The sequence below is a fragment of the Sinohyriopsis cumingii genome, chromosome 7 (assembly GCF_028554795.1).
Source record: "Sinohyriopsis cumingii isolate HCF-2022 chromosome 7, ASM2855479v2, whole genome shotgun sequence".
NCBI lineage: Eukaryota > Metazoa > Mollusca > Bivalvia > Unionida > Unionidae > Sinohyriopsis > Sinohyriopsis cumingii.
Window position 1 is genome coordinate 21375732 of NC_142967.1, and position 26437 is coordinate 21402168.

General features: G+C 39.7%; 1 long non-coding RNA gene across 1 annotated transcript in view; it reads right to left on the bottom strand.

The window, feature by feature from the left end:
- LOC149794849 (uncharacterized) overlaps window positions 1–7476 on the bottom strand; it is a 39155-nt gene extending 31679 nt beyond the window's left edge. Inside the window, exon 1 of the long non-coding RNA XR_016422205.1 lies at window positions 7085–7476. This is a non-coding gene — a long non-coding RNA (uncharacterized LOC149794849). The remainder of the gene's footprint in view (window positions 1–7084) is intronic.
- Window positions 7477–26437: the final 18961 nt, after the last annotated feature.

The window sequence follows — 26437 nt, forward strand, 5'->3', positions numbered from 1 at the left end:
GCCTGATCCTATCCCTTTAATACCATTATATATATATATATATATATATATATATATATATATATATATATATATATATATATATATATATATATATATATAGTATGCACGCTGTTTCTATGATATACCACGAGATGTATAAATATTTAATTAAAGGGAAACGAGGCTTGCCGAGTTTATTTTTAATGAAATTTTAATACAACGAGCGGTATATCACTGATACAGCGTACATACTACATATATGTTATTTATATCACATACAAATACACATATTTGCACTTTGAATGGAGTTACGATATGCTCCTGGTAACGGTGTATTGACCGAGTGAATGAACTCCTCACATCCCTGCTAGTGTGCCCGCTACAAAATATAGGTTTACGATTTTTCTTGTTGTTCATAATCACATATGCAAATTGATAAGTTGATTGTTTTTTTCTTGAGTTTCTATTTTTATTCACATTTATTAAATCAATATAAGACACACTCATGATTTAAACATCAAATATGTTTTGTTTTTTTTTATGAAGAAAGTAGTGCACTACAAATACGGTTAGCATTTTGTACACTGAACCTGAGCTGTCCGGCATTCACGTACTGGCGTATCGAAATTAGCCTGGAATAGAATCTAAGCGAAATGACGAACCAATAAGAGGTAATTAAAATCTTTTAATATATTGACAGCTCATCTAAATCATTATTCTGCTATAATGAACATTTCTAAAGACTATAAAAGTTTTAGAATTTAACAAGTATGTCTGCAAATAATGGAATTACATTTCGTGTTTCAATATCAAACAAATATACATTTCCATACACAAGCACATTGTAATGGAACAATCAATTTTACATGTATTAGACGAGCGTGATAGCATTCTGCCATTCAATTTCACGTATATATTATTATACCCGTGATGGCATTCCGCCCATTGCAATGTACTTCAATTTGACGTGCATATTAGGGGCGTGACTACATTGATTCAGTTTTAGTACTCATCGGTTTCATGTGACTATTAAGTGTGAAGTGGCATTCTTCCAACTGCAGTGCCCTTCAATTTCGTAAGTGTGTTAAGTGCATGGTGGCATTCAGCCCATTCAGTGCTCTTTTATGATTAATATTTCGGAAAGGTTTGATATACGTAATTATCAGAATATGTCATGAACGTTTGAATGCCAAACATTCGTTTGTCCAATTTATTAAATACGTTACTTTAAATTTTAGCGGCCGAGTGGTCTAAAGCGCTCTCCGTTACGGATCACTGCCATCTCACCTCTGTCTACTTGGGTTCAAGTCTCGGATTCAGCCAATGTGGGTATGCGAGAAAGCTTGCCAGTAGCTTCTCGTGGGTCGGTGGTTCTTTCCGCGGTTTTCCCAGGTTTTTCCTCCACCATTAATACTGGCCGCCATGTATGGCCAATCATGTGCTGAAAAATGGCGTTAAACCCTACAACAACAACAACAACAACAACAACTTTAAATTTTACGTCTGGTTTTACTGGTCACTGGCAGCTTGTGGACTTACATTATATTCTAAATCAAAAATTGGAGTGCGGAATCTACTATATATAATTTATTCTTTATTTGCATGGATATTAGTTTATAGACACTTAACGGAAGCGTTTTGTCAATAGTGTATACCATTTATCTGATCATTTTTCATACACACATCAATGTGTCATAAAACACTACCAATGTTATTATTTATATTTAAGTTTTCCGAATCTAAAATGGGTAAGAAACATAATTGACACCATCTCTTCCTTCTCGACACTAATCAAAATAGGTCATGTCCGATGCGACTATGATCAATCAAATCTGACACAACAATACATGTCTTATTAGACCGTATTAACATTCAAACCAAAGCTTTTACCAAAAATGTGTAAAATCTTTGATATTAAACACTTCTTTTTCATTTTAAAAATAATCCTATTAATCAAACTTGACAGTCTTCAAAATGATTCATGATTCGCATGTGCTGTTTTAGCAAAGAAATACGACAATACTATTAGAGAAGTAATATACTTTTTACACATTCAAATCAGGTCCTTTCGACACTTAACCAATTCAGATACCTCCAATAATTTCGGAATGCCCAAACCTCCATCCATCTACAATAGGCTGTCGGTCAATTGATGTTTATTTGAAACTCAATAGAGACACTACCACCGACCTTTTCTTCTGGATCACGTATGAACAATTATGTATCAATCAATACATGTTTTTCTGTGCTAGGCAAATAGGATACGTTCTGCGCTCACGGCAACCAAGTTATTCTTCGCTTATAGTATGTATGAGTTATGATGACTTCGAAAGCTTTCATGTATTTTGGTGTGAACTTTTCAATATCTACCAAAAGTGGTTCATTAAATCAAAATGGCAGAATTTTCAGTAATGTAAGTGTCTGTTTTAGAGACAATAATGCGTGACTTTCTCGATTCTTGCGACTCGTCAATTTCTTTCACACATTTATATAATAAGGGCACGAGACGTGTTTAGGCAAATCAGGTTTCAATACAGACTAGTCACGTAGTGGCAGCTCCAGTCAAGAATAACTCTGAGGCTATACAGAAACCGTAATTAAGATCTTCGAGTTATCAAAATCTTTTAGTGTAGTCAATCTATAGGGTAATCGACTAGAAATTGGTTGGTTCCAGTACTGGAAGTATATAAAAATGATCTTTGAAACCTGGCAGAATGTTTACTTATATTGATTCGAACACTGTTCATCTATGGAACTGATTCAGTGGAAAATTTGAAGTTTGAGTCGTATCAGAATCTTCATCCTTAAAAAAAGGAAAATCAGAAAGAAATCTACTACAGAGCTAGCATGAAAACCGATTTTAAAAAAAAACTTCTTTTGGATTCAAACACTTGCATAGTATTTGTATTAAAGTAATTCAAATGACGGAATTTGTGTTTTACTTTCAAATCGGTAATTGCGCAATATCAAATGAAACAAAAGCTACATACCTGTTATCAGCTATGTGTCCTGATTGTTTATTAGCAACATATACACTGCAAGCAGCAACTGAAATTTTTGCATGCATCCATACAAAAGAGCTGGGGGATGCAGAATACATAGGACGATTAAGAATGTTACATAACCATAATAATGATGAGGAGAGCCACATGGTAACAAATGTAGAATAACTTTCAAGGGAAATTAATGCAACATAGTCATCTTCCTCTTGGAGGATCTAACTAATTAAAAAAGCAACAGACTGGTTGCGATGTTCTACCAATTTAAGTAAGACCAAAAATTGTGATTCTTTCAGGAAAATTACTGGCAAAGTCTTCTACAAAGAGATTTCAGATGAGGAGATTCGTGAAGTGATGATAATGAACAAGTCCTTCCACCCCTTCCCTGAGAGGGAATGAAATGGATTCCTATCAAGTCCCTGGTAATGTTTCCACCCCCACCCCCCTCTAAGGGCATTGAAATGGACACATATGAAGGCCTTTGTAATAATTCTACCAACTCGCTCTCAGGGTACTGAAATTTACGGCTATCATATACCTCGTAATGATTCCAATACCTCCCTGTCAGGGTACTGAAAGTGACACCTATCAAGGCCCTGGTAATGATTCCACCACCTTCCTCTCAAGGTTCGCATGCGGGAGGTCGTGGGTTCGATCCCCAGCTGAGTCATAACAAAGACTTACAAAAGTGGTACTAACAGCTGCCTCGCTTGGCGCTCAGCATTAAGAGGTTAGTGTTAGGACTGGTCGACCTGGTGTCAGGATAATGTGACTGGTTTGGACATCGTGCTACATGTCTGCGACATGATGTGCTAGGAATAACTATAACTGCCACACTGCAGACATCGTAGGGATATGACTGATTTTTTTTATATAAAGCTTCGTTGAAAATCCAAATCACACACACAAACACACACACACTCTCCTCTCAAGGTACTAAAATGGGTATCTATCATGTCTCTAGTAATGATTCCACCACCTTCCTGTCACGCTCGATTAAATCGTGTAAGAACTTTTTTTATGCAAACAGCTCGTGTTTATATTACATGCAGAACCCTATGTTGAACTATCGCGAGAGGCGAGCACACATTATTGATATGATCGTGCTAAGTAAAGACAACCTCAAACTGACTTTATGGCCTTGTTCGTCGCTTGGAAAAACGGCCCCTAGCAGACCTAATAGCCTTGTTCATTATAAAGAAGAAAAAAAAACAACAACAAAAAACAAACAAATACATTTCATTCGTTGTAGGCCCCTGTATTAATACACACTTTTTGAACAGGTGAAATTTTGTTTAATTTCCATAAACGATGTTTCCGTGCCATGCGTTATTTGTGTATTTCGCTTTAATTAAAGGTGATTTCTTTGCATACGTTCATAGGCGATTTTGGCTTATCATTCATTCCAATCGTATTTCCCCATGCCAAGACCCGGAAAATAATTCATCCGGATGCCTACCTGGAATCTCTCTCTCTCTCTCTCTCTCTCCTTTGAACGGTTTGTCTAAACTTTTCCATCATTCATAGGTCCAGAGGCATCGTCGTATGACAAAAGTTCGTATTTTCATGAATTTTCGCTCGTATCTAGCTACCATAATCCAGAGAGAGAGAGAGAGAGAGAGAGAGAGAGAGATTGGAGCGACCATTTGGACATTTTATATTTAATAATTAATACTCGAGTTTTAGAACATTATAATAGGTTTAAGAATGAACAACAACATAGCATTAAATATGCTACAGTATTTGTGCTTCGTAAGCTCGTAACTTACAAATTTAACATGTAAGCCTAGTGTCAAATGGCATTGCAACTATGTATCATTGATATAATGAACACAGTAGATAAATACCAAAGGAAAGCGTAAACCCACCGTTAAGACCAACCAGCTTACTGTCGGTTACTTGGTACAAGTTCAGTTTTAATTTTTCATCCAGCGCCATGTTTTTCTCCCTCACCCTAGATTTGTGCTTTTTATTTTGTCCCTTACGCACGAGAGTAAAGGGGAACGGAAAAAAAGAATCCCGATGAAAATTGTGTACCATTTTAATTTCTTTTAGAAAATAGGGACTATTGCTACTTTTTATTGTTATTTTCATATGTTATTTATGATTAATGAATGAGTATAAATTCATCATTGATCTATAGGCCTGCAGTTGAAAGAATGTTTATATAATCGTATTATTGCGCCATGGGCGGATCACAATTTGATATACCAACAATATTGGTATATCAGTTTGCTTTATGCCAACACTTTAAATGCCATGTTATTTTCAGTGCATGTGGTATATATATATATATATATATATATATATATATATATATATATATATATATATATATATATATATATATATATAATTTTTAATTTTTTTTGTTTCTCGTGGGTCGGTGGTTCTTTCAGGGGTTTTCCCGGGTTCTTCCTCCACCATTAATACTGGCCGCCATGTATAGCCTATCTTGTGCTGAAAAATGGCGTTAAACCCCACAACAACATATATATATATATATATATATATATATATATATATATATATATATATATATATATATATGCGATGGAAATACCATCCTTAAAATAAATAAAATGAAATTGTTCCCGATGATAATCTCATTGTAAAGAGTTATATGATGGTACGTTTTCTTTTTAAAGATTAAATGTTGTAAAGCTAAAAAAAAGTATGAAAATTTCATAACTTGTGTCAACTGTAAAACGTAGCTCAAGTGTATAAATGGCCCGATGAGTGAGAAGAAAATTCTAATAAGCCTCATCACGCTAAAAAGGTTGGACATACCTGTTCTGTAACATTGCTCTTTGACTGTATGGGTGACATGCCAGTATCGGGGTCACTATCAGTGAATAAGTTCCAAGCATGACAACGTTACCTCCCTTTTACAGCATAATACTAACACAATTCCTTCCATGGTCCATTACTTTGTAGAAAGTCCAAGAAGAACGAACAAGGAAAGGGCTGACAACACGAACAAGGAAAGGGCTGACAACAGGTTTCTTATTTGTGTAAAAATGAAACGAAACTGAATTTTACTGAGATTAATTAACGTTCCTTACTTGTGCACTGTTTTCACATGTTCTCTGGAGTCAGATAGTGGTGGTTGGCTGATGATGTTACCAATGTTGGCGGTGATGTTGCATTGATGTTGACTGTTGTTGCCTACGATACTGAGCATAGCTACAACCCAGATGTATGTAATATTCACAGTGCCAACAGTTTACAAGATAACAAACGTTGGACTTCAAGAACAGCTTCACGGGTAGAAGAAACTAAATAACATGGCATATTTTTTGAAAGTCTACAGATAGTGAAATTTTATACGAAACCACTCTCACCTGCATTTGAATAATCATAAATTGTTTGGTAGTTCGGTTAGTTTCGTATAATAATATAGATTATAAGCAAACTAGTGAATATTAAATTGCTAATATAAGTATAGTTGCTGTCTTGTATTTTCTTCCAAAAGTGGTTAATTTTGAAGCAAGTTCTTAGCCATATTAAAAAAATATTTGTTAAAAAAAATGAATGTAAGGGTCATGATATTTGACCCCAAGCTTTTTTTAAATTTTGAAGGATTGTGACCCAACTGTGAAATTTATTTTCATAACCACCTATTTGACAGCTTCAATATATCAAAAAATGAAGTGGTTCTGAATTGGGATGGTCTGGAGCCTTATCGTACATCTCCCTTAAATGTATTTTAACCATTTATCGTACATCTTCCTTAAATGTATTTTAATCATTTTGCAAACTTTAATTTCTCAAATCGTTATAAACAGGGCATGGCATAACCATTTGAAATTTATCTACAATTAGGCCACCCTCACCAGAAATGATACCACTTCGGTCTAGATACATGAGGATATACAGTGAGAGAGAGAGAGAGAGAGAGAGAGAGCCCTCAGTTTATAAGGCATGATTGTATAGTTAGTTTAGTATATTAATTTTCATGAAACACCTTTAACGGGAGGTTGGGGGGGGGGGTGACTGACGTTCCGTAGCATCATAGAAAAATTAAATTCAAACCTTAAGTTCTTATGGGTATCAATGTTTGGTTAGAAAACATATACCGATAGATCTGAGTCATAACTTACCATCGCTGTATAGTGTTCATCGGTACGTAAACATGTGTACGTGGCTAATATCCGCTTCAAAAGTCGATGTACAAAGTCCACGCTTTATCTCGGCAGATTCAATGGAGTCAGATATGCACTTCAAAGTAATCAGTCTGAAATCCCTATCCGATCAATTTAAATAGCTCCCAATCGTGTACTGAAGAAAAAAAAATAACAAGAAGACAACAAAACACACCTACTGATGTACCGCTAGGCCTGCAAAAATGAAATCGATCCTGCGGCACATATTTGTATTAGTAAAGAATAAGTAACACCCACTCTCCACCCCTACCCAAAACGACATATAAGCAGCATATAAGCCAAAAAAAATGATTCTCTTTTGAATATTTTTTTGTATTGTACATTGATTAGACAACCCACTCATCTTTCAAATGTAAATTTAAACTTTTGACCATTTTGTAAATTTATTTTAAACAAATCAGGTTGAGTATGCCGTGAAGTTGTGGAGTTTGTTGCTCAGGATCTGGTCTTATTTGCGCTATTTTCCAGTTATACTTACAAGTACTTCTAAGTTGTATGTGATGGATGATTAACGAGACAAAAATGTTGTTGTGAAAGGAAAGGCTATCAATAAACTGTACCATATGCTGGTCAATCAAATTTTCATATTTTTGTGTGCCAAAAAAAAAAAAAAAAAAAAAAATGCGTTAAGATTGTTGAAAGAAAGAAATATCTCATTTAGAAAATGGGCTATTACATATTTATTACAGGACTGGTGTAATGTCAGTGTTTACAGCACGCATCTAAACAAGAGAGTAACACGTGTGTGTGTGTGTGTGTGTGTGTGTGATTTGAATTTTTAACATAGCTATAACAATTGTTAGTCATATCGTTACGAGTATGTCTTGTGGCAGCTTATAGTGATGTCTAGCGCTGGGGCATCATGCCGCAGACATGTAGCATCACGTCCCACCAAGTGACATTATCCTGACAACAGGCCGACCAGTCCTAACAGTAACCTCCTAATGCTGAGCGTGTAGCAGGCAGCTGTTAGTACCATTTTTATAAGTCCTCGGTCGGGGTTCGAACCCGAGACCTCGCACATCGGAGGCTGACGCTCTAATCAATGGGCCACCAGAGCGGTCTGTATGTGTTTGACAGACAGACACTAAATGAGACGGACGGTCGTGGAAGTTTCTAATTTAAAGCGACTTCAGTCACTTCAGACATGCGTAGTTCGAAATATGCATACTCTTTATCTGATGACTTAAAGCTTAAGACAAATTATTGTAATACTTATTTCAAAACAAGGTGTGTAATAAAAGCATTGAAAGAATATAAACACTTGATGTCTAACGTGCGTACTACGTTGTCCAGTCAACAGTTTCCCTGTTCTCGCCTAGCCTCCTGTTCACATAACTCGTAGGAGACATACATAAGCGCTGCAGACAGGAGCATATAACTCGAATGCAATACGTCTCAACCGCTTGACCTTTGAACCTTGGACCACATGTGTTTATCTAAGATACTTGGCCTCGGAGTTGTGTGTTTTCGGGAGCTTTGCAACTTTGATACTACGTTGGTGAGATAGTGAGATAATTTTAAATAAAACTTCAACGCACAATAACTACAGTCGCTTCTTTCATTCTGTTATCAGTTTCCAAGCTGTATTTGTAAAGAAGTGGGTGACCGTGAATTTATACGCCCATGTTTTAATTACTGGCACAATCACTCCCAACTTCCTTTTCGGTGAGCCACATTCAGGTTAGTATGAATTCAGAAACAAAAATGATCAAAGCACAGGATTTTAGTTGAAGTGCACAAATTAAAGGGTTACAAGTACAAAATCTCATCGTGGTCTTTGCCAGCAATTAAAACGCAAGTGTTAAATTTGAAATAAAGACATAATAAAATTATATTCTAATTGGATAAATCTTGAAAGTTTGTTGCAACCATTAAAAGTGTCGAAATTTTAAAGCACGTGGGTGTCTCGGTGTCTGCCAGACACTCCAAACCTACTTCATGTAGTATTACGTAGTACACACAGTTAGAAGATGAGAGAGAGAGAGAGAGAGAGAGAATATTGCACGGTTGAAAATATGTCAATGCTGAAAATTGTACTGCAGTGAATGTGACAGAGTCTATAATGTCTGAATCGAGTTAAGGAACATAGAGAATAAATAATGATGAATTAGTAGATGGAATTATATGAAAGCGCATGATGAAAGAAAAATAAAACATTAACGGTCAACAGTTTACTTATAGATTTGATAGCCGCATAGCAGGATTGAAGTGTGCAATGTTGGTTTATTTATCAGCTCATGAGATACATTGTTTTCAATTTAAAAAGAGTGCGTGCGAATGTCTGTTATGGAGTCTGAAGTAAGATACCTATTTTTTGTGACTTCCATGAAGCAAGTGAAGTAAATTTTGAACAGTTTTTCTTACTGCATAGAATCTTAAAGATATTTTGAATGCTGGAAGGCGAAGGAATATAGTTTTGAGTAGCATAGAATCTTAAAGATATTTTGAATGCAATATCTTGCGTAAGCAAAATCGTACATTTCTCAATGGATGTGTTCTATCTTGAAATCTCTGCAAATACTGGCAAAGCCTAAACAGAGAATTTTGTTCTTCGATAAAGAACAGAAAAGCTGTTGCTACTACAATTTACGCTGTTGTTGTAAAAACATACATCAGTTATATTCCTGAGTTATCTTCCTTGAAAACTCTCTCTCTCTATGCTGCTCTTGAAGAAAAAATCTCACAGAAAGTGAAATCTGTGTAAGAACTATACTTTGTGTGCAATGCTATGAATTGTGCAGACATTCAAAGGGAGTTCATGTAGTTTGTGAACTTGAAGGTGAGCAAACTCAAGGAACATTGCTTTCTGATATTTCCCTCGTTTTCTAAACTTCCTTGAAATATCATGTCCGTGTATTTGAAATTGTCTGGCTGAAACATGGCACTATTTCTAGAGCTAACTCAGGCGAGCCACCTCTTCATATTCTCAGAGAACTTTACATTACAAAGTAAATAGACAATAAAACAATTTATGTATACAAATGACTTCCGATGAGATATTTCAAACAAACACTTGATGGAAAACATTGCAAAATCTGTTTCAATGCATTTGAAAAGAACACGGATACTCAATTAAGAGTGAAGGGATATGATTCTTTAAAAGAATGACAATTGAACGTACCCTTACTTATCCGTCTTCTTCTTGAGCATGGAGTTGTCAACGCTGATAGTATAAGAAAATGGGACAGTCAGACCAATTTCATTGTCAGCAAAATTAGATGCTTTTTGGCATCATATTGATAGTTAAAACATTCCTAAGCTAAGCTGTCCACAATCGAAGAGGTTTCTTCGCCGCCATAGGAAGTGTCTTCGTTCTCTACAATCACAACTTAAGATGAAAAATGATATTGATGAACTAAAAGCAGAAGAACGTTTGAATGAATGCGCTTTGATACTTAAAGACATTCTTATAACAAACACAAACAGTTCTTCTCTGGGAAGTAGACCCTGTCACTTCATGCCACATACATCAACCATGCAACCTAATAAAGATTGAACATTTCATGTAGATTGTTCGTTATGCCGATAATCTTCTATTTCAACAAGTTCTTGCCTAAGCTGTTCAGAAGATCATGAAATATGTACTGAAGACAGCAAAACACGTGACCAAGATCACAGCCTCTCTGAAGTAACAGAAGATAACACCTTAGCAGAAGAAAGCAGCGAACCATCAAAGTCAATAAAATCCTTGCAATTTAAGAAATATCAACGACCATACCTTCTCTGTAAACATTCACCTCTAGCGATTGGAAATGATGATGGTACATAAACTAAATGAAATCCTTGATGACCTTCTCGTAAAAACTTGACAGTCTTTACAAGCACAACGTGAACAAGATAGTATTGTATTTGCTCCAGATCAGAAAATCGCAACAAATTTTGTTCATTCTCATGGAAGAAAATATGACGTACAGACAATTTTATACGGAATTTCCTGGTTTACACCTCACGAAATCCTAGATTACCAACGTGATTAGTGTTTATAAGACATATAGCTTATTCAGTCTCTCTTAAATTTCTTCAGAATGAGGACTAAACAGAGTAGGCTAAATTAGTTACCATAGCAAAAATTCAATGAGAAACATCCGAAGGCTATCTTTAACTCTCCATCTGACAATCTTCGTAATAATCTTTGAGTGTCTTGAGCCACCTACTGCAACATCTCTGATAGAACACATGGCAGTGATGTCCTCAGACGATCTTGAAAGAAAATGAGGTGGAAAATATCTTGAATACATTTATGCAGATTGTGGTAGCAATGAAACCTTCCTGCTGCATATAGAATCAATGAGGCGCTGTACTGAAATTATTGGAATGTCGATAGATGAGAGAATTGGTGGAACGCATAGATATAATCTGCTATTTCCTACAGTCAAAGCGTCCTTGCCATTTGCTTTTATAAATGGTGCTTCGTCATTAGGCGAATTTTCTATCCATCTTCTATGGGAACATTTTAGTGCTGGATATTTTCACCAGTAGCTCAATGCCTCATTTTTTCCAACACCATATTTTGGAAGCGACACCAACTTCAGTATGGATTCTTGAAATAGATCATCGCGATGCTCGGAGAGCATCCATGCCATCAACAGCTTTAAAAGCTGTTGTTCCAAGAATTTCAGTGATAGACATATTGTTAGGTGCAGAAGAATCTGCTTAAAAACGTAACACCAAAAATGTACAGTCAAACAGACAGATGAATTATATAAACATGTGCAGTTTCTTGGAAAATATGTGACTGAGAGAGACCTACATGTAATACCAACCATAATAATGATTCTACGTCGAGGAGCCTCACCGACACAAAAATATCAGGTGCCACAGAATATATATGAAGTCAAATCCACACCTTTGTCTGAGTGTCTTGGACAGAAAAACATTGCAAATTGGAAAGCATCTCATCACACGATACTTGTATGAACAGGGCTTGTCTTCCCTTACTGAGCATGACATGCCAAGTCTTCAAAACACTGATGCGCCCAAGGTTCTAGTTCTAAAACAACGTGTGAAAGCTAAAAATATTGTTACCATCACAAGTGCAAACTTTAAGCCTCAGAAGACTGATCTAGTTGCAAAAGAAAAAAAAGAAACAAAATGCTGCTGAAGCTGGAAAAATTCAACGAGCATGCTACTTCAGAGATGAATAATCGTCATGTTATTGTTATACATGCATGCACTAAGGTCAATGTTTCGAAGTCCTCGGGTGTACGGAATGCTTTGGTTTCACTTTTGACAGATGAAAATATTGAAAGTTCATCTAAGGGTGACCTTCATAAGAAGGACGCAAGCATACTTTTAATAGAAGAGAAGCAAGTTCCCGTACACATCTTCCAAAGGACATCCACAATCCTAGTAGAGGTTGCTAGGGTCAAATTTAATGCATTTGGCAGATCTGGTCTTCAATATCTGCAGTACGGAGAAAACAGAGATTTTAGGGGGTTGCTGAAAGAATTTGCATTTGCCTCGCATGTTGTTATATGTGAAGAAAAGTATTCTTTCACCGTAGATGACCTAAAATCTATGACCAGTGCGAGAGGACCAAAGAAAATAAAATTGACATATATCACTTAAAAGATGACAATGAGATTATCAATACGGAAATTATTAGTAAACCTGCTATCGCTAAAACCATGAACGGGAAGAAATGGTTAGCATATTTCTGTCTGATCACGTGAGAGAAAGTCGTATATGAGAGATATTATTCTAGATGTAGGTAGTGACTAGTATCTCAGTTCATCTTACGGAGGAGATACCATGGAAACAGTTTGCTATCCCAGTAAGGTCCAGTTTTGCATCAGACAAAGGATATGGATGTTCTGAGATGGTGGACATCAAGCAAAAGAAAGGCGAGGCACAGCTAGCTCAGGCAGATTGGCTTTATTATATTGAACCGTGCTTAAAGGAGAAAACGTTGTCAGCTATGTAACGGAAGGGGACGTTGATAGTATTCCTATACATTGATTGTAACAACATAACTGATCTTGGTTTTTGGATTCATTAAGAGCACTTGTGATGGTGATACAAATACATTGTTTAATGATGCATGATTCGAATGAGAAAAATTATGATTAATACGTGCGTGTATAAGATCCAAACATTGGACAAATTAACATGATCCGCACGAACCTAATATTGCAACAAATTAAAATACAAATATATGACCTTACACAGTACAAGGACAAAGGTGAATGATTCAAAGCAATTTCACAGGACGAAAATAATGATGTGATTTACTCAGACACAAAATATCTTTACAATCCCAAAACACTGGGTATTACTAACCCAAAAATTAGCCCATGGCTAAGATATTACATTTATGGAGTTATACACTCCGTCACGAGCACACTTGGCTACCAGTTATACTGCTAAATCAAGCAGTCAGTATTCCAGGTAGTCACCGACCACCATACAATTCCTTGATCAAACAAGCAATCAGTGCCCACCAATCGGTCAGCAACGCCCGATCACCTGCTACTCGACCAGCTACACTGTTTACTCAGATCTACGGCTACTATGGTTCACCTTTACAGCTGCTTTGGTCAACGTCTATGGTTAGCTCTACAGCTACGTCTCCGAACACCCACGTCGACTCCGAACAGCTGCGATTCCGAACATCTGAAAAAACATCTAACACCGTGAACTATGCATGATACGGGCATATACGATAAAATGTAATGACTTCATGTACGGTAAGCTATACAGATTACATTATCGGCACAATAATTACAAAACAATAAACTGGTTTAGATGTGAACCTACCCGTGCCCGATAAGAATCATACGGTACTAAATGTTTCCTAAAAATGCAACTGTATATTGCTAATATAAATCTCTTGCTAAATAACACACAAGAATCGAAAATATTTGCATTATACTACGTAAGGCAAAGTTACATAGAAAATATACAAAACTAAACGTGTAGAGCAATAGTTATAACTTATACACAAACAATTAATAAATAACTTACATACCTCCACAACTGGATATGTGCAGATCCTTAAAGTAGTCCGCTCACTGATAAGACCTTCCGTTATGTGTAGATTTAGTCTTACGGTGAGGTATTTATACACAGACGATGCAACCATACATCGTCTGAGCGCTGGAAGCATTTCGATTTTCCAATTGATCGCACTTTGCACGTGCGGCATAGGATGAACTGAACTCTTATATAATATACATAAAGCGCCCTCGGGTATTGTTGTGAACAAAAACGAAACCCGAGCTATATATTTAATAAATAAAAGTATTTATACAATCCCATGACATTGATATTATTCCTATAAATTGATAGTATTCCTATACAGTGATAGTATTCCTATACGTTGATAGTATTACCATACATTGATAGTATTACCATACATTGATATTATTACCATACATTTATAGTATTACCATACATTTATATTATTACCATACATTGATAGTATTATCATACATATTCTAGACATTTCATTGTATTTGCCACGAAAGGATGACGGTTATTTAAATAATCATGTCAGTGTTGTCATCAAAAGCATGGAAGTGCTGGTAAGCTTGATATCTAAATTGTCAGGGCTATTGACATAGGATATAATGAAGAAAAAATAGCGGTGATCATGTCTTTCCGTCTCAGCTTGTGTGATAACGACTTTATCCCCAAATTGTATGGGATTGCACACGAAAAGGGGCTGACAGGAATATCTGAACATGAAACGTTCAGGAGAAACATCTTCAAGATTCGCTCAAGACCAGATACTGGAAATCTCAGTGTAACCTTTGACGAGAGGGTTTAAATAAGTCTGCCGAAGAACCTCTTCTACTTCCCTAGTAAGCACAATGCTGAAAGAGTTTCATTGGAAGAAGTAAGACAATTAAGTATAAAACTGGCTGCAGAAGATGTAAGAAGCCCAAGGTTGTGGATGCCGCCCATCAATACATTACATAGCAATTGCAAATTAATTAACAGAAGTCTGAAATATTTATTAACGACAGGCGTTTCAAAAACAGATCTCTAAAGTTTTATTTTAAATACATGTATTTAGTTATAGAATTAAGTCAAGGAGGACGCGTGCATGTTGATGTATGCTCTCAGAAAGTATAATGCTTTATGTGATTGCAGGACTCCAAATGCAGTGTCTGAATGCCTTTGGCATAAAGTTATTTTTTTCTACTAGATTAAAAAATAGTTGACGTTTTGATAGACTGAAGAACAATTACCCTCTACGTTTTTATCTCGGTTTTGGTTAACAGGAAGAAGGACATTTTGGATAGTCGGTTTAATTTCCATTATTACTTATCTATTCAAATTTATGCTGCTGTATTTTAACCAACTTAAAAAAAATACGCTGAATAATTATATTGATTTAAATCAAGGTCAGATTTTTTTCGGATACAAAAGATGCAAAATCCATTTTTGTAAACCACCGTATGTTATTGTTATTGTTTGTGTTGTTTAGTATTTTGATGTTACAGATTCAGTACAAAGATGTCCAATGTACATGTTCTGGGGTACGTATGGTGAGTAAGTAGTATGTGATCTGCTTGCACTGCACGTGCATAACATGCAACCGCTGATTACATTAACTAGCTCCCTGTTCCATTGTCCTCTCTTCCAACATCTCTCAGTAGTCAACTTCAACATTTCTGGGTGCAATATGTTACTCAGACAATAACAATAAGAAACAATGGTTTACATTTTTATTTTTTATGGCAAAATATCATTAAAATATAATGCCTCGAATAAGGAAACTCTCATGAGAATATTTTCCTTTCTTCTTGAAAGATCTGGTTTTCATGTTTAATATTAGGATCATTATTAATAGAAGTAAACGTTTTTAATTGGGTTTTGGACAGGTCTTTTTCAATTTCCTTATAAATATACCTGTCTTACCAGATATTTTCGACATCCCTATATTTTAAATGTAGAACATTAATTATTATGCTTGTATATGTAATTATATGATTATTGGAATTTAATTATCAATACTGTAAAAAATATCTTACATGTTCACTTTGGGAAAAGAAAATTGTTGAATTTTTCAAAGCTTGTTACTTCTCACTCTTTTCCATTACAAATGTTTAAGACCATAGAGTGGTATAAACATATATTATGCACGAATGACGAGGGATGGGGATGCTTGATCCACTGTGCTTAGATATCTTTCATGCTTGGCAGGGGTTTGGATGCCTGCCCTGCGTGTTTATATATCGTACATAGATGAGAGGGGATTTGGATGCTTGTACTATGTGTTTATATATATCATCGGATGAACGTTATGTCCGGGCATGGGTAGCACCTCTGGTCGGGGGAAGCAGTCGTACCCCTTCGGGGGTAGCTCGCCTACCTTTGGCTCGCACATGGCACTCAGCTCTCACCTGTGGCTCCAAGAAGCGGTGGCATGCGCAGCGGCCACATTCCTGAAAACGGCATCGACTGGCCGGATAATCAAGGCTGAGGATAGCCGTTGGGTCCTAAACCTTCGGTGAGTTAGGCGTTGTATGCCTAGCATGTGACAACTGGATTCGGCAGCCTGCACAAACGAACCAACAGCTGGCCGACGGGCAGAGAGGCGATTCCCAGCAAAGCCCTCTGAAGCGCTAAGATCTCGACGAGACACGTAGAACGTCCTTGTCATCCACTGCGCTCAACTCCTTCTCAAGCCATCTCGACGTTGTCACGCTGCTGAACTATGATGGCTTTGGCCGAGAGAATGAGGTCGACGCACTGCACAAATCTTCCTAACTTAAAGCAAAGTGACTGCGCAAGTCACTGGTCATCCCATTTCATCACCCACGCAAGTCCTCTGGCGACAGGCAAGCGATGAAGCGGCAGGTGTGGGTACACTGGCAGCCGTAGCCGCAAACCTGCACGCAAGTGGCTCAGGCTATTAGGGTCGTTCACCACTGACACAGATAATCAGTGGAGTCCGACAGCCCTCAGAGTGACTGAGCAGCCCTCTTCAGGAATGCACAGCTCACATCCTTGCCGTGAGTAAGGGGCTAGAAAAGTGCCCTAAACATTGCATGCTCTAAACTTTTCTAGTGGGCTTACCGCAGCTGGCAAGGACCAACTCTAGCGGCCAAAATACAAAGAAGAAAATGACAATTATTGCCGTCACATTAGACAAAGACGACGCGGAAAGACCCCAGAGGAGAACCGCCCTAATATGAAAGGAACTCGCCAGATACAACGTGGGCTTTGCTGCCTTGAGCGAGACCCGGCTTGCAGGAAAAGGCGAAGTCTGTGAAAGGGGCTCCGTACACTTTCTTTGGGAGCGGTCGAGGACGTGAAGAGCTCCGTCAGGCTAGTGTCGGATATGCAGTAAAGACATTACTGATTGGCGAATTGGCTGGACCACCTAAGGCAGTAAATGACAGACTCATGACCATGAAAATCCCTCTCTTGTATGGAATAAAGCACCTTACCATCATCAGTTGATACGCTCCAACCATGACAAACCCGGATGAAGTGAAGGTCAAGTTCTATGAGAATCTTCACTCCGTCATTGCTGACTTTCCAATGGCAGATTAACTCGTCATTCTTGGCGACTTCATTGCAAGAGTATGCTGTGATCACGTTGCCTGGGATGGAGTACTAGGAAAGTACAGAGTGGGTCACTGTAACAGCAACGGTCTTCTTTTGCTCCAGACTTGCACCGAGCATGAACTGCTGATCACTAATACAATATTCCGCCTTTCTACCCGTACCCGGACGTCATGGATACACCCTCGCTCTAAGCACTGGTGCCACATCGACTACATTATTGTCAGGAAGAGAGACAGGATGTACGTGTGACTAAGTCCTTGTGCGGCGCTGAATGCTGAACAGACCACAGCCTTATTATCACCAAGCTCAACATCCACATTCAGCCCAAAGACGTCCGCAGAGAAAGAAGACTCCTAAGTGACTAAACATCACCAATCTGAAATGCACCAGTCCCAAACAGTCTCTCGTGCATGTCCTGGACAAGAATCTGAAATCCACCCGCCTGGACAATCTGAACTGTACATAAGAAACTTCGTCCGATGCGAGACACATGGCTGAGCAACAAAGATGATGCGAGCCAGTGTCGCACAGACAGGCATGAGATGAAGAACTTCTACAAAACTCTGAAAGAAGCGTATGTACCTACATCCTCTGGATCATCCCCTCTTCTCAGCGCAGACGGGAACACACTAATTGCAGACAAAGAGAAGATTCTTCAATGATGGACTGTACACTTTGACAGCGTTCTGAATCGCCCTTCACCCTTCAACGATGAAGCCATCAGTCGTCTCTCCCAAGTACCCATCAACGAAGCGCTGGATGTCCCTCCAACCTTGCTCTAAACACAGAACGCTATAGGTCTGCCCTCCAGTTGCAAAGTCCCTGGTTCAGATTCCACCCCAGCTGTAGTCTACAAAGAAGTCGGCACAGCCCTAATTGAAAGGCTCCACCAGCTGTTTTTACTGATGTGGCAGCAAGAGACGATCACCAAGGAAACCAAAGACGCTTCCATTTTCAACCTATATAAGAGCAAAAGGAACCGTCAGGCCTGGGACAACCATGTGGGGTATATCCTTGATGTTAATCACAAGAAAGATACTCGCCAGAATCCTTCTGAACCGTCTCACTACGCAGCCTGACCAGGGACTCCTGCCAGAAAGTTAGTGTGGATTCCGGAAGAACGTGGGTCTATCGACATGGTGTTTGTTGCGATGCATTGATAAGAGAAATATCAAGAGCCAAACGCAGACCTTTTCTACATTTACGTCAACTTGACAAAGACCTTCGATACTGTCAGCACAGAATGCTTGTGGAAGGTAATGGCCAAGTGCGGGTACCCGAGAACATTTATTTCCATGGTGCAGCACTTCCATGATGACATGCAGACACGAGTCCAGGGCAATGGAGGGACATCTGAGCCATTCCCAGCAACCAGTGGCGTCAAGCAGGTATGTGTTCTGGCACTGACACTGTTCAGTCTATTGTTCTCTATGATGCTGACAAACGCTTTCAGAGACGGAAATGTTGGAGTCGGCATCAGGTACCGTACAGATGGAAAACTGTTCAAGCCCATGAGGCTTCAAGCAAAAACCAAGGCTATGACATACACCATCAGGGACTCCTTATTTGCTGCTGACTGCACCCTCAACGCTGGTTCAGAAGTCGACCAGAAACTTAGCATTGACATGTTATCCAGCTCCTTACAAGCTTCGGTCTCATCATCAGCACCAGGAAGTCTAAAGTCCTGCATCAGCAGGCCACTGGAAAGCCCTATATTGAGCCTAACATCACTGTCAACGGCCAAAACTCAACATATTGAACCGCTTCACCTACCTTGGCAGTACACTGTTCACAGAGTGTCACTTTTGACGACGAGTTGAGTCTCCGCATTGCGAGAGCCAGTGCAACTTTCGGCAGACTGTATGCCAACGTCTGGAAAAGAAGAGGCATCATTATCCAGACCAAAATAAAGGTCTATAGGGCAGTTATGCTCCCCAGCATCCACGCCATCCTGATGCAGTCCCATTTACGCTGCGCGGGACATGTTATACGCATGCTAGACCACCGGCTGCCTAAGAGACACCACTTCTAAGGCGTGCGACAGTAAGGATAAAGATCCCACGTAGGTCAGAAGAAACGCTTCAAAAACAGCCTGAAAGCTACATTGAAAGCGTTCAATATAAACCCTGATGCCTGGGAGCAAACAGTAAGTGATCGAGTAACTTGGTGTTCCTCCGTGCACAACGGCTCCAAGTTGTGCGAATCTAGCACGAAAACAGCTGAAGATCTGAAAAGGCATGCCAGAAAAGCACGTGCCATCAACCCTCCTGGAGATGTCCCACTTGTCCTTTATGGAGACGAACATTCTGTGCAAGGATTGGCTTCATCAGCCACCTGCGCACGCACAGAGCAGAACCAGCCCCTCCAACCCTCGGATAACTAGAGGGGTCCTCGTTGACTCTACGGACGAACAACACATAACATATATTTTACACGGACGACAGGGGATTGGTGTGCTTGCCCTATGTGTGTATGTATCATTCATGCTTGACAAAGTGATTTGAATGTTTGTCCTATATGTTTATATATCATACATGGATGAAAGGGGATATGAGTGCTTGCCCTTTGTGTTTTTATATCATTCATTCTTGACAGGAGATTTGGATGCTTGCCCTGTGTGTTTATATATCACACATGCATCACAGGGGATTGAGGTTCTTGATCCTGTGTTTTTATATATCATACATGAATGACAGGGGATTAGAATGTTGCCCTATATGTTTATATATCATACATGGATTAAAGGGGATATAGGTGCTTGCCCTTTGTGTTTTTTTATATCATTCATGCTTGACAGGGGATGTGGAAGTAGTTAAGGGGGATATTATAGCGACAATGGGAATTAGCATTACAGGACCCCTTGGGAACATATAGCGACAATGGAAATTTAACATGGAGAAAAATCGTGGGAACATATAGCGACAAGGGAAATTAACATGGAGAAAAATCGTGGGACTGTTGAGCGTCAAGGGGATTTGAATATGGGAATAGGGGACTGTATAGCGTCAAAGGAATTTAAACAGGGTGGGACTGTATAGCGTCAAGGGAAATTGAACATGGGATTTTTTTTTGATTTTTTTTTAAAAAAAAATAAAAAAAGGGGGTAGGCAATTGAAAGGCTATCTCTTTTCGAGAAATATGGCTGGCCCTGAAAAGGGCCTTTGGGTTTATGTTAATGTTTCCATTAACATAAAGGGCACCGCATTGGTCTTCTTCTTGTCCTTAGGCTGCGTCTCACTGTTGGTCCGTAAATCAGCACTCTTTTCAGGCATCCTTGTCTTTCAACGTAGATCCTACGTATCCACAGGCTGGTGTTTGTCCTGTGGACAACGGTCCACTTGGATCGGACATACATGAGCATGTCCGTCCTAAACATCATGGAAGACACAAGGGTGGATGACTCAACTGTAGTCCACATCTTGAAGCGACGAGAACAGGTGAATCAATGCAGTGAACTGCGCTTATTTATAGGCAGAGAAAGGATTGAAACGGTTTGAGTTCATTCACCAATCCGAACACGCGTTACAAAATTCAGTCAGCTCGCATCCAATCCGAAGAGAGCAGTCTGTGACGTCACGTAGTCTATATAGATTCGCTAGTGTTTGTGTACAGTCAATCTATGCGACAGTGATTCAACATGACGGAAACTCAGAAAACGATCCATTGGGGTGCACCAGCAGTGGAGACTGCCCAAGGGAACCCGGACTTACTTTCAGAAGAGGTGAATTGGGATTTTGTAGATTTTCTCTCCTCGCAAGAATTTGTTCCGGAACCTTCGTTACCTTCTTCATTACCGCAAGTGGAGAATTTTAGACAGAGACAGAAAGAAGAATTGGAGAAATTTATACAACGACAAAAGGAAGTGGAACAAGCTTTTCTTCTACAGCAGCAAGAAGAAGAGGTAAGAAAAAAACAACAGCAACAACAGCAAGAAGAAGAAGTAGCAGCAAAGAAACAAGAGGGTGAAAATCAAACGGCCACGGTACTGTTGGACATTTTAGCGGAGTTAAGAAGTCTGAAACAAATGTATCAGACTTCTTTATTACGACCGAAGAGAATACGACCTTCCCGAGCTAAACACGTCAACCCTGTGACTAAGCCTACCGTACCACCCTTAGTGATTTCAACCCAATCATCATTATCAACATTACGCAGTCCAGAAGTAGGCCTTGGCCGTGGCAAAGGCTTAAGACAGTTAAAGTTGATTGCTTAACCTCACCCCTACACCATAAAGAAAAAAGGCCCTTTCCAGGGCCACCCACATTTCTCGAAAAGAAATACAATTTCAATTTGCCAATAACTCAACAAAAAAATAACCCACCCATTTTACCCTTATAGTACGTGTCTGTGTATGAGTGCGTGAGTGTACGTTCTTATTTTAAAATCAAAACTCAAAGACACTTACCTTATATCATTAATTTATTCTTTTATCCATTGTTACAATCCAATTCACAATTCACAACGCAACACTTTAATTAAAAGTTCATTGACTTCTTCTCTCTCCTTGTTTAGTCTCTCTGTTTTTTAAATTTCTTCACCGTCACACTCTTTTCCTCTTCTTCTTCCTCCTCGCTTTCTTCCATTCTTCTTTTCTTCCCCTGTTTCTTTTTCTTCACCTGTCTTCTTTCTTCCTCAGAAGAATCCCTCTCTTCTTCCGAAGAATCCCTCTCTTCTTCTGAAGAATTCCTTTTCTCTTCTGACTCCTCTTGTTTCTTTTTTGGGCAATCTGGAGACCAATGTCCTTTTTCTTTGCATTAATAACAGGTATCTTGACTTTTGTCTTTTTTAGCCCCTGTTTTTGTTCTTTTTTGACGGTTTGGACACTCTGAAGACCAATGTCCTTTCTTCTGACAGATATAGCAAGTATCTTGACTTTTATCTCGAAAGTAAGGAGAGTAGTCCGTAGGCTGGTCTGAAGAGAATTTTCTAATGACCCCTCGCAAAGCTCTGACGAAACGTTCGATTTGGTTAGTCTCTTCCATCGTTGTGCTCGGCTTGAGAGTGAAATGAATAGTGAAAGGACAAGACACACACCCTTTTATATACGCTGGTTTGCCATGACTATAAATTAGTCTATGGTGTTTAAACTTGAGTCATTTGACGTTTTGCACTCAAGATGAAACGATTCTATTCATTTGAGAAGAAAGAAGAAGAAAGTAAGACGCAGAAACGTGATCTATCGCCTCGTACCAGGGCTGAAATCTTGGCACAAATTCATGCCAGTGATTTTGAAGAGGACATGAGTGAACCAGAATTCGAACCCTCTAAACCAAGTTCACCACCCTTAGTCAACCCTGAAAAATACTATTCCATTCGAGAGACGGAAAAGCGCTCCTCTAGAAAATTTAGAACTACGGCTTACAAATACACGGTGAAGTTTAAAGATTTCAAGGCTGAAGTGCCGTTAGAGAAAGCAGAAGTGTTCATCACTGGGGTGTGGGATTCTTTGCTCACCGCACTCAAGCGACAATGTCAACCCAAAGAAGACGATCGCTTGAGACTTTCCATACAACACGACGGTTTGAAATCCCCTGTTTGGATCGAGTTTAGCACCCCTGCAGAATTGACCGCTTCCAAAGTCATGGACAAAATTCAACACGTGCAACAATCTAATGACCAGTTTGACATCACCGATGGAAAAGCCACACTGGACATGACCCACGTCTCTCCTCCTCAAGGGACTGGACGCAAAAAGATGTTATTGGTGAACGAGCTTCGCAGCATTAAGCGTAGCCTCGTCCAAATTCACAACCCTCAAGACCAGATGTGTTTAGCCCGTGCCATCGTTTTGGGACGAACCTATGCCAACAAGAACGACACGGTAGAATGGAACAGAACCTGGAAAACTATTCAACGATCCGATCGAGCCAAACAACGAAACGAAGCAGAACTCCTGTTGCAACAAGCCGGACTGTCCAAAGACACACCCTGTGGCATTCCTGAGATGCAAAAATTGCAAGATGCCCTAGCTCCACGATACACCTTGAAAGTGCACCCTCAAGAAATGCGCGGGCCTCTGTTGTTTCGAGGGCAAGACTTTAAGGACGGAAAATGCATTCATGTTTATTATCACGATGACCATTTCGATACCATTACCAGTATCACCGGATTCCTGGGATACGGTTATTACTGTGAGAAATGTGACCATGGTTATAACAATCGAGAGCAACACAAGCATTGTGGATTGAAATGCTCAGGATGTTTGGCCTCTTCACCCTGTCTGAGCGAAGAACCAGTGCCTTGTTCAACTTGTCTGCGCACGTTTGTCAGCCCTACCTGTTACCAACAACATCTGAAAACGCAAGGTTCACAGAAGAAATGTGCTTGTCAACTCCTGAGATTGTGCCCTACGTGTGAACAAGTCATACGTACCAATAATACCAAGGCACACGTATGTTCAGGAAAGAAAAAATGTCACATTTGTCACCACATCGTGGACTTGGAACACCAATGCTACGTGCAAAAATACCAACCCCCACCAGAGAAAGAGGATGGTCACAAGAAGAAAGGCAATTTCATCTTTTTCGATTTCGAATGCATGCAAGAGACCGGCATTCACATTCCTAATTTCTGCGTGGCTCATCGAGCGTGCGAGAAGTGCATTCAAGAACCTATCTTCAGTCATTGCCCTCTCTGTAGCAAGATTCCTGGAGGGCGTGAAAAAATCTTTCGGGGGCCGAACACGTTAGCCGATTTTGCCCAATGGGTCTTAGACCCCGTCGACAAGACGTGGAGCCAAGAGGACATCGAACGTTACCGAGATTGTCATCGTCATGCCACGGTGATGGCTCACAATTTCTCCGGATACGATGGACAGTTTCTTTTGAGGTACTATACGGAACAAGGCACCGAACGTCCTAAAGTGACTTTGAACGGAGCCAAAATCATTTTCATGCAAGTGGGACAAGTACAGTTTAAAGATTCGATGAGCTATTTGGCCATGCCTTTGAGTCGAATGCCTAAAACGTTTGGAATGACAGAAATGGCTAAAGGGTACTTTCCACACTTTTTCAATACGGAAGCCAATCAACACGCCGTTCTACCCCATTTACCCGAGGCTCACTATTACGACCCCGACAACATGCGTACCGAACAACGAGAAGATTTCTACGCTTGGTACCAGGCTCACGCCTCGGACCCTTTCGACATTTTACGGCGTTGCTGTGGAAAATTTCGAGAACTGTTCATGGAACACGGAGGGGTCGATCCTTTGAAAGAAGCTTGCACCATTGCCAAAGCGTGTTCCTTAGTGTATCGACAACGATTCATGCCTGAAAACACCGTGGCTGTCATCAGTCCTTAAACGACCCACTTTGTCAAACGTCAATACTCGGTCAAAGCCCTACGTTGGTTACATTACTTGTGCGACAAGGAAGACAAGTGGATTCAGCATGCCCGCAACGAAGGGGGCGAAAAGACCATCGGAACGTATTCGGTCGATGGCTGGGACTTAGAAAACCCCAAGATCGTGTACGAGTTTAACGGTTGCTTATTTCACGGATGTCCCGTCTGTTACCCTGACCGTGGCACTAAAAATCAGTTTTTGCAACGAACCATGGAAGACTTGTACCAGGACACTTGTCAGCGACGCGTAAAGTTGGAACAGGAAGGATACCAAGTGGTGGAAATGTGGGAACACGAGTACGATCACCGTATGAAAATCGATCCCGAGTTTAAACGCCTCGTGGAAAGTTACCAGTTCATGGACCCGCTGAACCCGAGGGATAGCTTGTACGGAGGAAGGACCAACGCCACCTGTTTGCTGTACCAAGCCGACGAAGAGAAAGGAGAAGAAATCAAATACTTGGACGTGTGTTCGCTGTATCCCTACGTGTGCAAATATTGTCGCTTTCCTGTAGGGCACCCACAATTGCTGACGGAACACATCAACCTGAAAAACATTCGACAATACGAAGGCTTGATCAAGTGCAAAGTTTTGCCTCCCACGAACCTATACCATCCCGTCTTACCTCACCATTGTCAAGGCAAACTGATGTTTCCCTTGTGCCGTACTTGTGCCGAAACGTGCAACCAAGACCAACCTTGTCAGCACAGCCAGGAAGAACGGGACTTGACGGGAACCTGGGTCAGCGTAGAATTGTTCAAAGCTCTGGACATGGGATACCAACTGTTAGAAGTGTACGAAATTTGCCACTTTCCCAAGACACAACAGTACCACAAGGGTGATCCCAGTCAGAAAGGCATTTTCGCCGACTACGTGGATGCCTTTTTGAAACTGAAGCAAGAAGCCAGCGGCTATCCGTCCTGGTGTCACACTCCCGAAGACCAAATACAATTCAAAGAGAAATACTATGAACAAGAAGGCATCACTTTAGACCACATCGAAAAAAAACGAAGGCAGGCGATCGTTTGCCAAAGTGATGTTAAATTGCTTGTGGGGTAAAATGGCACAACGACCGTGTTTACCCAAGACGGAATATTTGACAGAACCTTCCCGCTACTTCCAGATGATTCACGACAAAACCAAATACATGAAACACGTGGACGTCGTTCGAGAGAATTTGATCTTGGTCAATTACGAAGAAGATTTGGACTTTGTACAAGACGACCCTTTTGGAAATGTCATCATTGCGGCTTACGTGACAGCCCATGCTCGTTTAAAATTGTACGAAGCTTTAGAACTGTTAGGGGAACGCGTCCTGTACTTTGACACGGACAGTTGCATTTACATCCATCACCCGATTCAACATCACCCTAACATCGAATGAGACCGTTTAGGAGCCTGGACAGACGAGCATCCTGACG